General features: G+C 36.7%; 1 protein-coding gene across 1 annotated transcript in view; it reads left to right on the plus strand.

The window, feature by feature from the left end:
• The window catches only part of LOC306863194 (netrin-G1-like), a 68522-nt gene that overhangs the window by 16954 nt on the left and 37811 nt on the right, over positions 1-13757 (plus strand). The gene's annotated exons all lie outside the window — the stretch shown is intronic.

Raw genomic sequence — 13757 nt, forward strand, 5'->3', positions numbered from 1 at the left:
ATTATGTTAATGTGTCAAAATCAGGGTTAAGTTTATGTCATTCTTTCTGGAGAGGAAAGTTTGGGCCATCATTATTCAATATCTTGCTCTGTACAAAGTCCACCTTAAATGTTAAGGCACTTAATTTTATCTGGCCTCATTCATGAATCATAAAAAGCATGAATTTTTCAAAATGATAGTTGGTGCAAAAAAAAAACTATTTGTCTGCAAGCCTAACAATTTCATTAAATGAGTTTTGTTTTAGGCAGCGGCTATTTGCACTAATAGCAATAGATGCTATTTACACTGTGTAAATAGCAATTAGATTCTATTTATACTGAGTGCAAATATCATATTTTCTTAGCGAGAGATGCTATTTGCACTAATCATATCATATAGTTAATTATTAAAAATGATTAACTGGTGTTTATCAATCACTAAAAACACACACTTTTACAACACATAATAGCCTTCATTTAATAACAATCTCCATTTATAACATTTTTCATACAAACTAAGCATACAGGAATGAAGAAAAAATCACCTACATATGGCCTTAGGTTAGTAAATTAACAGCAAATTTTCATTTTTGAGTGACCGCTCCAGTTCCATCTGTAAAACAACTGCAAAATTCAGTTTAAACTTTGTTTAATGAACTAAGAAAAAACTAAACAAGCTAAACAAAATATTAGCAAACAAACATTTACACATATTATTACTGTTCACAATTACATTTTAAAATTAGGCAGAAGTCAAAAAAAGAAAATGAACCAGGTTTTAAAGTACATAAATGTAAGTATTACAGTGTATAAAATCAAATCAAGTCACCTTTATTTATATTGCTCTTTATACAATACCGATTGTGTCAAAGCAGCTTTACAGAGTCAAACAGGAAAAGAGTTTGTCAATAATGTAAGAGGACATTAACATGTCATTTTTCCAGTTAAAGTAACTTCATTGGTGATTCAGTGATGACATCATCCAGTTCAGCTCTCTTCCAATAATGTCTGTGCAATCAGCCAAGCGTCCCCAAATAAGCAAGCCCAAGGCGACAGCAGCAAAGACTCGAAACTCCATCGGTGTCAGAAACTGAGTAGAAAACTTTGGGAGAAACCAGTCTCAGTCGGGGGGCAGTTCTCCTCTGGCCAGACGAAACCAGCATGGTGTGGTTTAATTCTAGGCTGCAACACAGTTCAGATTGAGCAGAGGACTTGTCTGGTTCTCGTGGTCTTGTCCCGATAACGAGGTCTTTGGAGGGGATCTGTCTCTGGAGCTCATTTAGCTTACATGGTGACATGGTCTTCGCTGACATTCAGGGCTGTAGGGGTTGTCTCTAGGTGCTGATCCACCATCTGATCTGGACACGGACTGGGTGGCTACATTCACCTCGGAATAAGAATGAAACAGACTAATATTAACTTAGATGCCACTGAGAACTGTAAAGCACATTATAACTGTAGTAAAAACATTTACACATATTACCTGGAATGAAAACAATAAACTCCTAGTCTTGAAAGTACACACAGTATGGAAGGGTCTGGTCACGAGCCAGTGTTTGGTGCCTTGGAAGAACTGACTGGGTTGCATCTGAAATCTTGCAATGATGACAAAGCACCATTGAAACCTTTGGCCACACCATGGAGAAAGAAAATTACATGTTAAGTCCAAAAAATGAAATTATGCTTTTTAAATAATTTACAATGTATCAATATCAGTTAATCATTATCAGTTAGGGCAGTCGTGGTCTAATGGTTAGAGAGTTGGACTCGTAATCCAAAGGTTGCAGGTTCGAGTCTCGGGCTGGCAGGGATTATAGGTGGGGGGAGTGAATGTCCAGCGCTCTCTCCACCCTCAATACCACGACTGAGGTGCCCTTGAGCAAGGCACCGAACCCCCAACTGCTCCCCGGGTGCCGCAGCATAAATGGCTGCCCACTGCTCCGGGTGTGTGTTCACGGTGTGTGTTCACTGCTGTGTGTGTGCACGTTGGATGGGTTAAATGCAGAGCATGAATTCCGAGTATGGGTCACCATACTTGGCCGTATGTCACTTCACTTTTTACTGTATGTACACTTGGATGGGTTAAACGCAGAGCACAAATTCGGAGTATGGGCCACCATACTTGGCCACACACACCACTTCCCCTTCCCTAATTAAATTTGTGATGAAACAGAAGTTGCAACCATTTTTTTATTTTTTTGGGGACAAATTCATTCCACAATCCATTGCACAACAGGGAGCATTGATGCTGACTGGATTTGTAATAGAACATGTACATTTCACATTATAGGGCTACCTCTAATAGCATAAAAATGATATCAAAATATAACGGTCCTCCCCGTTTTTGATGAATGGTGACATTTTATAAATTGATTGATCAATTGTCCCAGTGTTTACTGAGCCACGGTCTTTCCCGGTGCACAGACTCGAGATCTAGTGATTCATTACCTAGCCTAGGGAACTGACTAAGACGCTTTGAACGGCCTTGTGAAACGATTCGGTTGTTCATTTTTGTTTAGAACGATGCACTTCTCTTCCGAAACGCCATACACGAGACCAGAAACGCCTTGTGACGTTATTCTGCCCTGTTTGAAAAGAGCGACATTTCACCGTGGCTTGTTGTTAGTCACGTTTAATGTCGTCTTTTTACTTCATGGGACAATTGCAAAAGTTTACACACGCAAAAACCCATTCAATATGACCATGTTAACTTCAAATGAGCGCATTACTGTGGTTTGCATTAAGTTACACGTTTCATAGATTTCGGTTAAAGTTAGTCGTATTAAGCATAATGGCTTATAAAAGAGAGAAAGACAGCGCAATCTCTTCATATCTTTTCACGTCGTGGAAACACAAAAAAAATTAATACATTATGCCAAAATGAGCTAAAATTCATTATAGTAACACAGCTTTTGATAAGTGTTTTATGGATTAAACAAGGTGGAAAGAGACCGCATTCCCTTCACTTAAATTTCCCTCAGGCATATCATACAATGCTTATTCGATATTTTTATATATGTTGTACATTTGTGTATAAATATATATGTTTTAAATAAAACATTTACACCTTTTAAATAAACATTTTGATAAATTAAGTCTAAAGTTAAGTACAAATATTTATTCAGTGTAACGTAAATTACACTGAATAAATTCACTTACTGGACTTATATCCACTTTTCTTCAGATATACAACTCATAAAACACTTTCTAAATGTTTGTGCATTTTTCCCTGCGAATTCTGAACACAGTTATATCTATAGAAAGCATGAAGTGTCTACTTTTAAACGAAGTAAGTCATATCGAAAAAAACAAATATTCTGTGATGAAGTAATCCGTATGAAACCAACATGATATTCAGTCTTTCCCGTCTAACTCATTATCTCTAATGCGATCCCGCACCCTCGACGCTCACGCCTTTCATATGTAAATAACCACGTGAGCCGCGTGCACATGGAGACTCCCAACATAAACAAAGCGAGATCGTTGCTACTGTTAGTTTCTGGAAGAAGACGCCCTGAGTAAAGGCTGGATTTCCCTCAAAATAAGAACAATATTTCCTCCAGTAGAGGAGATCAATCTGATGAGTAAGTAATGTTTCTTTTTTGCATTAGTTAACTGTTGTGACATAAACTTGAACACATTAGTTGGGTTGTTCCCAAACTACAACACAATGAATGCTACGCATCTAAGAATGTTTAGACCATGTTTATTATTAATAATCTGTTCACAAATATATTTGAATAGCGTGCTAAACGATAACAATTAGTTCTGAGATATAAAATATCCTTTTTTTATAGTGCAAAGTACATAATTTTATAGTACAAAGCATGCATGAGTCTATGACTGCAGAATCATATCTTCTATACTATAAAATCATACATGATGTTCAGGATGACTATATGACTACAAAATCATAGTTGGGTTTTTCCCAATCTATAATTCCTGACTAAAATGTTTGAAATCCAGTAAAACATTTTGAATATGATAGGCAATTCATTGTATTTAAATTTCTTACGGCGCGGTGATGTTTGTGGTGTTGGAGTTCTTCAAGTTCTTCTGGGTTTGAAGGGTGATGAACTCCAAAATATGTTATTCTGGCTTGGTGGTAATTGGGTGTTTCTTCCCAAGTAGAAAGGGAAAAATAGCTAAGAAAGAGATCTGTTGAGATCCGAGGATCCTTGGTTGAATGGAAAGTCAAGGCCGCAAGGCCTGGCACAAAAACTTAAGGGTCCAGAAGAGTTCTAGCTCACATCCTCCTCATCCTCTTAGAATCTAACAGAACCGCAGACTGCAGGGGCGTCACTGTGATGAGAGCTTTATCTGCTATAGAGGTCACACCTCTGGGATGTCAAAGAGCCAATGGAGTCCTGAACTTTTGGAGGGAAGGTTTTACGACTCTTTGACTCTGAACATGGTAATTTGCTTAAGTAATTTGCCTAGGTTAATGCACAAACTACTAAAGATTATTAGGACACTAATATGTTGCATAGGTATTAACATGTAATGTCCACTCTCAATTAGATCATCTGAAGACGAATTGATAGAGACTAAACATGGTACAGTTACAGTGATATTAACTAGCGATCTATCATAAGCATGCATAAAACAGTATACAATACACAAAAACATATACAAGAACAGTAATAATATACACAATGACCTGAAGATATGTGTATTCATTCAAAGAAAGGTTTTTCTATTAATTAATTAGAGAAGAGTCCATTTTTATGGCATAATGTATTTTTCCTAAGGGGAAATGAAGTGATTTTCTCTGCCCGCATTCCTTTGAGCTATAAAACAAGTGTTATCAGATTGCCATGGAACCAGAGGCCTGTTCTGCCTTTCTTAGGTGTGAGATGCATTTCGGGGGAAGGGTCCATAGACCCTCATAGTTGGCCCTTTGGTTAGGTGAGGGAGCATAAGAGATTATTTGTTAAATATAACAAATAGTTTTGTGTCTGATTGGTCCAAATGCTACAATTTCGCTCCCATTATTTAGGCCTAACTAAAACAAAACCTGGCCACGATTTAGCTAAATCATTGAAACTGAAAAGAAGGGACGGATTAATAACATCCTCTAAACTCAAGTTCACAGTGCACACAATGTAAAAAAGAGCTTAATTAACTGACAACTTCAGTGATTTTAAAGGGAGCCTTCTTTACTCGCTTTCATATAATTTGAGTAAAACTCAAAAAATAAATAAATGCAGCCACGTTTAAATGCAGGAGTGTATCCTATTCGTTAAAATTTCAGAGTGCAAGATTTGCACAGCGCACATGATGCTGAGTAAGACGCGCAAGAGATGTGGTACACTGTAAAAAAAAAAAAAAAAAGTTGAGAACCAAAAATCTGCTGAAGCTGGTTGCCTTAAAATTTTTCTTTTTCTTTTTTTACAGTGTATGCAAAATGTGAAACTGCAATCTTATTCGCAGTCTATAGCATTTTATAATTAGGCTATTTGTAATAATATTTAAATTAACCTGCTTTGTATATTTATTATGTAATGCAAAAGCGATTTATTAAAACAGGTTTATGAGAGTCATACATCTGTTAAATCTTGATCAAGAACAATAATGATCAACGAATTGGAGCAGCATCGGCCGTTAGATCATTTTAAAACATCAAATAGCCTTCAATTTATATGTAATAACTGTGTCTATCTCGAATATAGATTTGTGAAGATTTATTTTAATGCGGATACCATACATAACCTGAAATAAATGTGCTCTATAAGCCTACTATTCATATTCAAGTGTTTGTGCAGAAAATTATTAATGCACATGCATGACAGGGAGGCGCCCGAGATATCACTTGAATTTTTTCCTGATAATGAAATAACTGATCATTTGGGTGCCTCACATGAGAAATATATCTACACAAAGCTTGAAATGTGTACTTTTAAACAAACCAATTCAAAATGAAAGCAAATACTCCCTGATTATGCAATCTGTGAAGGTTACATTTATCTCTAAAAGTGCATCCAATCTACTGTAGAGAGCCAGCATCGTGAATTTCATTCTGCAACCGACAACAAAACATTACTTTATCAATAAATAATTAAAATGTCTCCTTTTTCATAATTATTAGGCTATACTTCTGCCTGTGCTTTGTGGCAAACTTAATGTGTGTGCTTAAGAGCGGAATATATTAAGGCTCATTATGAATTAGTAGACTTAATTTAATATAAACGTGCGATTAGTTGAATAATGACATAGTCGGTCATTTATGGCTGCATCCGAATACAGAATACTAGAAAAATATAAAAAAACAAATACTAGAAAAATCTTGCGCGGGTGGAAGCCCTAACTACCCTCTAGACATCTCTGTTAAAGTTTTTAAAGCATTTTGTATGTTTGCAGGCTACTTTGATAAATTCTGCTTTCAGAACGGTCACGTCCATAACGGAGAAATGTCACATCCATAATGCTTTTCCTCTGAAACACAAAAATGATTGATATTTTATGTTTTGTGAATTGTCAACCCTTCTCTATACTACAGATATTGTTGCTTTGTTTGTGCATTGTAAATCACAGAAAGTCTACAAAATCCAATCCAAAATTTTATCCCTTGAAAAGTCATCTTTGATCGTCAAAATTACATATTGAAATGTTTTTTTCTTGTGAAAATAATTTTCTCATGCCTTAAAATAGCTTAAATGCAACTCCAGATACACGGGTTGCCTAATGACTGATAAAACTATGTTTTTACTAGCGGACAGCTAGAGCGGCTACTGTAACATTTATTTACTTGACGAAGTTTTGTCCTCAAAATTAAGGACAAAGACTCGAATGCAGCTTTTCGGATTCCAATTCGCGCCCACAAGCATACGCTGATGCGGGAGAGCTGGGTCTGACTCCGGACTACTTTTACACTGTTGCCGCAGGTTATTATTCAAGTTAGCGGTTCTAAATTCACATTAAACCACTGTTTCATGGGTTTTTTGCTCTATTTTGTTTTTGGTTTTGTTCTGGTAATCCTATTGGCATATTTTACATGCAATCTCTATAATTTATACTGGATTAACCTGCTGTCTTCTCACTAGAATATATCCCTTGACGGGATTGGTTGTTGAATTTTGTGACGTAGCAATAAAAGAGCTGTTTCAAACTGTGTTTTTGAGACAGCCTATGGGAAACTACAGTTTTAAGGAGAAAATACTCAGCAATGGTGTTGATTAATGGATTGGCACTTGGTTTGTCTAAAAGCAAATTAAAAACACCACATAGACAAATAAACAGCATAATAAACTTGATTTTCACTACAGGGGGACTTTAATACATGAAGATAAACTATATGAAATAAGTTTATAAACTGAATAAATAAGTTTACATTTTTATATTTTATTTTAGTCAAAATGTATTAATTAATTAATTAATTATAATATATAATATTATTGTTGATGTTGTAGTTTTAAGTAACTCACATACTTGTATATAATTTCATATACCTGTATTTCACGGGAGGGATTATGCTTATTGTGAATATCCTAGGAATGATTGGAATTCATGAACATACACGTTTAACTATCAAAGTGTTTGAATTTTTTTAAAAGATCCATTTTATGCGCACACTCAAAAACATATTTTAACTTATTTAAAAAAAAAGGAATACTTTAACTTCGACATCATAACTGAACATTAATCACTAACTAGTCTGATCTTTATCTTTACTGAAAATACATAAAATTACACTTGATTTCAGCATTTACTTTCCTAATGCAGCCCCATGCAAAGCATGCTGGGAACTAAACATCCACTGCTCAGTTAGTTATGAAATTACATACAACATAATGAAATGAAGTTGTGACAAAATGTTCAAGATTGTTTTGCTTCAGCTCATTTTAACAAAGTAATTTGAAAAAACAACAAAAAATATTTTTTTTGGAGTGCATATTTCTCCGTATTTACTCATAGGAAAGTTTCATGAATAAGGCAATATTGTGTTCACAAAAACTGTAAGAGCAGTGTTTTGAAATAATTTCAACCCTTTTCTTTTTTCTTTTAGTTGACAGGATCTGCATTCATAAGCATGACCTATTTAATTACTAAGAGGGGGAGGTCTGGTCACTTATAATATGACTGTTGACGGATATCTATGAGTAATCCCCTTACTGACCTCACCTTCACTCAACATCTCTGCCTCTGATAACCCAGCTCACACATACACATAACATTGTCACCCTGATTTAGATTACAGTGATGTTTCTTTCAATCAGCTATGCGTGGGAAGCTTTTACATTCATTCTGAACATTTATTTTGTCTAAAGGCACTTTAGCTAAGAATTTATGAGATGCTTGCATCCAATATTTCTCGACTCACTCTGGGCTGATGTCTGTTGTACGGGACAGATGAAGACGCAAAGCGCTGTAGGATTCCGATCGCAGACTGCCCTCTGACCCTGGGCACATCTGTGCGGTTCAGGCCGCCTCTGATGATGGATTAAGAGTCTTTAATCAGAGCATCTGGGGAGAACATGGCAATCTGAGCCAGGCCAATTCACCAGCCCCATACAGCCATGCATCATTACAACACAGATATCCTCTGACCTCCCCTCACCCGCCTCCCTCAGACCCGACACATTAAGATCTAAATGCATCCTTCAACCACCACGCTACACATTCAGCAATCGAAGAAGGTCACGAACCCTTGTTTTTCCAGAATGATAATACCGGAACACAAGCTGTTTGCTGCAGTGGTGTGAAAGGGATGGGAAACAAGACAACAGATTGGCTGTGTAAAGCCAGATTCGTGAGTTTTGCTTAAAACGAATTCCCGCAGCGATACTCCATCAGAGAGAGCCATGTCGTCTGTGTGGTCATGGCCGGCGTGTGTTGAGCTCGGCTGTCAGGCTTATAAGGGCTTTTCTGGTGCTTGCACTGTGAGAGGCTTTGTAAACTGTTGTGGGGATCTGCAGATGAATAGGCATTTATTTGTCTTTGCATTTTACAATGATTTCAATGACTCTTTTCCCAACAAATTAAGTAAATTTTTATGAAACACCAATTATTGTCAGACTTGTAGAGTGGTTTTACCCATCATAAAATACAAAATTAATAGAAAATTATCTCAATTGAATTCCTGAATTTGAATTAAGGTAGCAAATTTGAATGTAGTGAAGATACATAGATTGCATTGTGTTAAGATATGACATATCTTATTACAAAAATCTATATTTATTTATATATTTAAGATATATTTTAACATATTTAATCAATTAACTTTTGTGGACCAGGGTTGAGGAACACGTAATTTCCTGAAATGCATTACCTGTGTTCTATTTCTTTGAATCTATTTCTATTTCTTCCAGTGCTGTATGATACCTTCATCATTATCAGTTTTATTTAAAAGTATTTTGATTAGGCATGCTGCTTTTACAGATACTACATTTTAGCTTCTCAATCTTATCTGAAAGAGCTAGAATGAAAAACACTTTGGAACTACTGGTAAAGGTATGCTTAAGGGGAAATGAAGGAATATTTTGGCTTTATTTTAGCAGAATCTCCTTGACATTTATCTCACAATCCTCCCCAGAGTCTGCCTTTATTATCACCAGTACAATACACAAGTTTCATACAGATTTATAAAGCAGCCTGTTGATTTATCATTTTTATTAAACTCATTTATTTTGATCAAGGGCCTTCATACTTTTATACGTCTTTTTTATTTGTCATATATCATGTATGTTTTACATGAGCTTTACTAGAACAAAATAAACCTGTCTGTCGAGTAGAAATTTTGAAATTCCCAGATTCTTTTGGGGTTGAATTTAATGCAGCATTAGCCCAGAATAGATTTGGCCTCTCCAGTTTTTCTAGCTTTTCTTTATCTTGTGATAAGTTCACTGACCTCTGAATAATATGAATGACTTGGGGCTTACATTAACAATCTGTAATAGCTTCTGACTGCAGCACAAAACAAAAGTGGGACAACTAAATGTTCTTTAAATTGTTAAATGAATTGTACACTCTTAAAAAAAAGGGTTCCTCGAGGTTCTATATAGAACCCTGGGGTTCAGTACTTGGCCAATAGAACCTTTTACCAAAAAAATGGTTCTATGTAGAACCCTTGCATAGCAAAGAACCTTTTTTTATTAAAATGGTTCTATAATTCATGTTTTATGACTGAAGTGTAAACTAAAGATTACACAACAAATTCACAAAGCTTTTTGAGTCAAGACCCATGAGAATGACTGCTGTAGTCAAAAACAAGAGTAAACAAATATTAATGAGCTGTACATTAGCATGAAACTTATATTTCCTAATATATTATAGTTTAACTTTTTGACAAATCATTTTGTGAAGAAAAATAATAATTTCCTTTATTTTGTATACCATATTGTGATGGTTTTAATCTATCGAAGGGAACATTAAAAACAAATAATCTTAAAAATGCTCCCTGGTGGCGTACATGCGTTGCGTCATCTTTGAATTCCTATTGGTGGATTGGCGAAGATGAACCTCGAGACAAGTGACAGTTAATTTTTCAAACTGAAGAGTCCCGAGTCCGCCATTTCTACCCGTTCAAACCCTCAGGTGAGTTAAGTTTTTACATTTTTTAAATGATTTTGCTGAAATATTTAGTATTACAGTTCATATTTATATTGGTTAGAGTAGCCCTAGTGTTAAATACTGATACTAGAAGCACACTTTACCTCAGTTAAAACACTGCTGTCGTGTAACGTTAGTACTGACGGGCTTCGTCGGCCGTCGGTTTAGAAAGCCCTGTTAAATTGATTTTTCTCCGGTTTTTAAATGAATTAAGATACAGTATCCATTTATTTCCTTGTTAATGTTAATGAAATTGTCAACTACAATAAGATAGCTGTGTTATAAGGAGACAGCTTCGAGTCGGAAGCGTGAATTTTAATTTCAATGAAGCGCGGGCTCGTTCAAATAAACGACGCCGATTCAAATAAAAGTGAACCCGGTGGAAGACGGAGGTGAATGATATGTGAATGTGTGTGGCAGTTTCACACATACTCAGTTTGCGGTGAGTATTTTTCCCAGGCCTATGTTAAAAGGTTTAGAAGTTCTTAACTTTGGCACGCGAGATCTATTTTCGTGCAGTTTTTAGCTCCAACCCAGAACAGACGAAGATAACGATTAGCTTGTTCAGGTGTGTTTTATAAGGGTTGGAGCTAAACGCAGCAGGAAAGTGGACACTGCTACAGTTAAGAACTTCCGGCCGGTCTGCATTGAAAACTCAACTGTGCGTGTGCACAGTTGCAGTGCAGCGTTCGTCTGTTTACTTTGACGCATGCGCTGGATTAAAGTGATGATAGCACATGGTTTAATTTAGCATTCAAATGTTCTAAAGCCAAAACATGTTTAGGTGTGTTTAATGTATAGTTGGTTTGTGAAGTGTTATTTATGCTCTGTTTTCTTTTATCCCCAGATAACCATGGTTGACAAATGGTCAGTAGATGACACATGCCACTGGCTTCAAACTATAAACCTCATTGATGCAAAAGAAAGTTTCAGAGGTACAAATGAAAATATATAAATGTTCATTTTGTGATGTTGTGAAGTTTCAACTCACAAAGTTTCTAACTCACCTGCAAGTGCAACATAACCACCAAGCAGATTTTAGTGTTACCTGTGACATTGAGGGATGTTTTAGAAGATATAAAACTGTTGCAAGTTACAGAAACCATATCTATCGAAAGCACAGACAAGCTGTGCAACATCCCCTATTTGAAAAGGCTACTGTAGTTGAAGAAGACAATGAAAGTGAAGAGGAGCTTCCTGAAGATGATCTGCTAGAGAACAACCAAAATTCTTTGCCTGGAATTGATTTAGAAACTGTGTTATTGGGACTGAGACAGCATGTAGCCCTCTTTATATTAAATCTTCAAGAAAAACATTTACTTCCTAAAGCAACTCAGGATACCATTGTTTCCAGCTTGGAGTTCATCTTGAAATTTTTCCAACAAAATTATTTTGAAATCATAAAATTCCACTTGACCAAATCTGGATTTAGACTAGAGGAACAGGAAGACTTGGATAACTTGCTAAATAATCAGACACTTATTGAAAGTGTGTTTGCCTATGTTCAGTCAGATTATCAACTTTTCAAATATTGCAAAGAACATCTACATTTAGTGGAGCCAGTTAAACACATTCTTGGAACCAATAGCCAGGGGAAGGAGGACACATTTCAGTATGTGCCTATCATTGATGTTCTGAAGACTCAGTTGGAGAAACATGACATATTTGAATCATATCGAAGAACCTGTGAACAAGTCCCAAGTACAGATTTTTTAAGCAGTTACACAGATGGAGAATTCTTTCATGAGAGCCCCTTTTTTGGAGATCCTAATATTGTAAGATTACATCTGTACACTGATGAATATGAAGTGGTAAACCCCTTGGGGTCTAAAAGATCAGTTCACAAATTAGCAGCTTTCTATTTTATGATTGGCAATCTTGAATCTAACTGCAAATCACAATTGAGGCATATACATTTGTGCTTACTTGTAAGAAATCAATTTATAAAGAAGTATTCATACAGCGACATCTTGCTGCCCCTGATTAATGACCTGAAACTGTTGTACACTGAAGGACTGCAGGTCAGTGTAAATGGTCAGAACATCAATTTGAAATGCGCTCTTGCCACTATTTCAGCTGACAACTTGTCTGCTCACAGCCTGGCAGGTTTCACCTGCTGTTTTAGCAGTGGACGGATCTGTCGCTTTTGTATGATTAGCTACAAAGACCTAAGGTCTCACGTTAACGAAGATGATGTAATAATCCGATCTTCTCAGGTACATCAGTACCATCTGCAAGCACTCAGGGAAAGTACTGGAATATCCAAACAGACATATGGTGTGGTCAGTGAGTGCCCTTTCACTGAGCTGAACTACTTTGATGTGACAAAAAACTTTCCCCCTGACTTAATGCACGATTTTCTGGAGGGTGTGGTGCCTCTTGTGATTACCAGAGTTATCCAGGCATTACATTTTTTGCACATTGTCTCATTAAGTCAGATAAATGCTGAATTGGATGCATTTAAGATAGGGAGGAATGAACGGGCTAACCTCCCTCAGAAACTTCCAGATTCTGTTCTAAAGAAAAACACACTCTCAGGGTCTGCTGCTCAGGTCTGGTGCCTCTTCAGGATTTTGCCATTTCTCATTGGACATTACATTCCAGAAGGTGAGGTGCACTGGGACATTTACCTGAAGTGTAGGGATATAGGAGATGTGATTTTGTCCCCCACCATACAAAGGAAAAGCATCCCTTTTCTAAGCCTTCAGATAGGCGAATTCCTGTCCTCCTTCCAGTCTGTATTCCCTGAGACTTTCACTCCAAAACTACACTTTCTCATTCATTATCCACAACTGATATTAAAGTTTGGGCCACTGAAACAGCTGTGGTGCATGAGATTCGAGGGAAAGCACCAATACTTCAAGCGATTAGCCCACAACACGTGTAACTTCAAGAATCTCAGCTACACTCTTGCCAAGAGGCACCAGTTAAGGCAGTGCTGGGAACTGACTTCGCTGGATTCCCTGCGTCAGGACAACTACACGGAGGGTGAACGTGTAGTACCTTTTCGAGCATTACCACTGGAGATACAGAAAGGTGTGATTGGAAAAAGTGAGGCAGAGGATGTTCAGGGTGATGAGAGGCTTGGTGTGTGTAGCTCTGTTATGACCAACAACGTGAAATACTGTGTGGGAGACAACTTAATTATAGATCTTGTGGAGGAGGACATCCCAATCTTTATGAAGATTGTGAAGATTTTGCGGTTCAGGGGTGCTTGGATGATCTTTGGCA

This window comes from Barbus barbus, assembly GCF_936440315.1.
Source record: "Barbus barbus genome assembly, chromosome: 44".
Taxonomy (NCBI): Eukaryota; Metazoa; Chordata; class Actinopteri; order Cypriniformes; family Cyprinidae; genus Barbus; species Barbus barbus.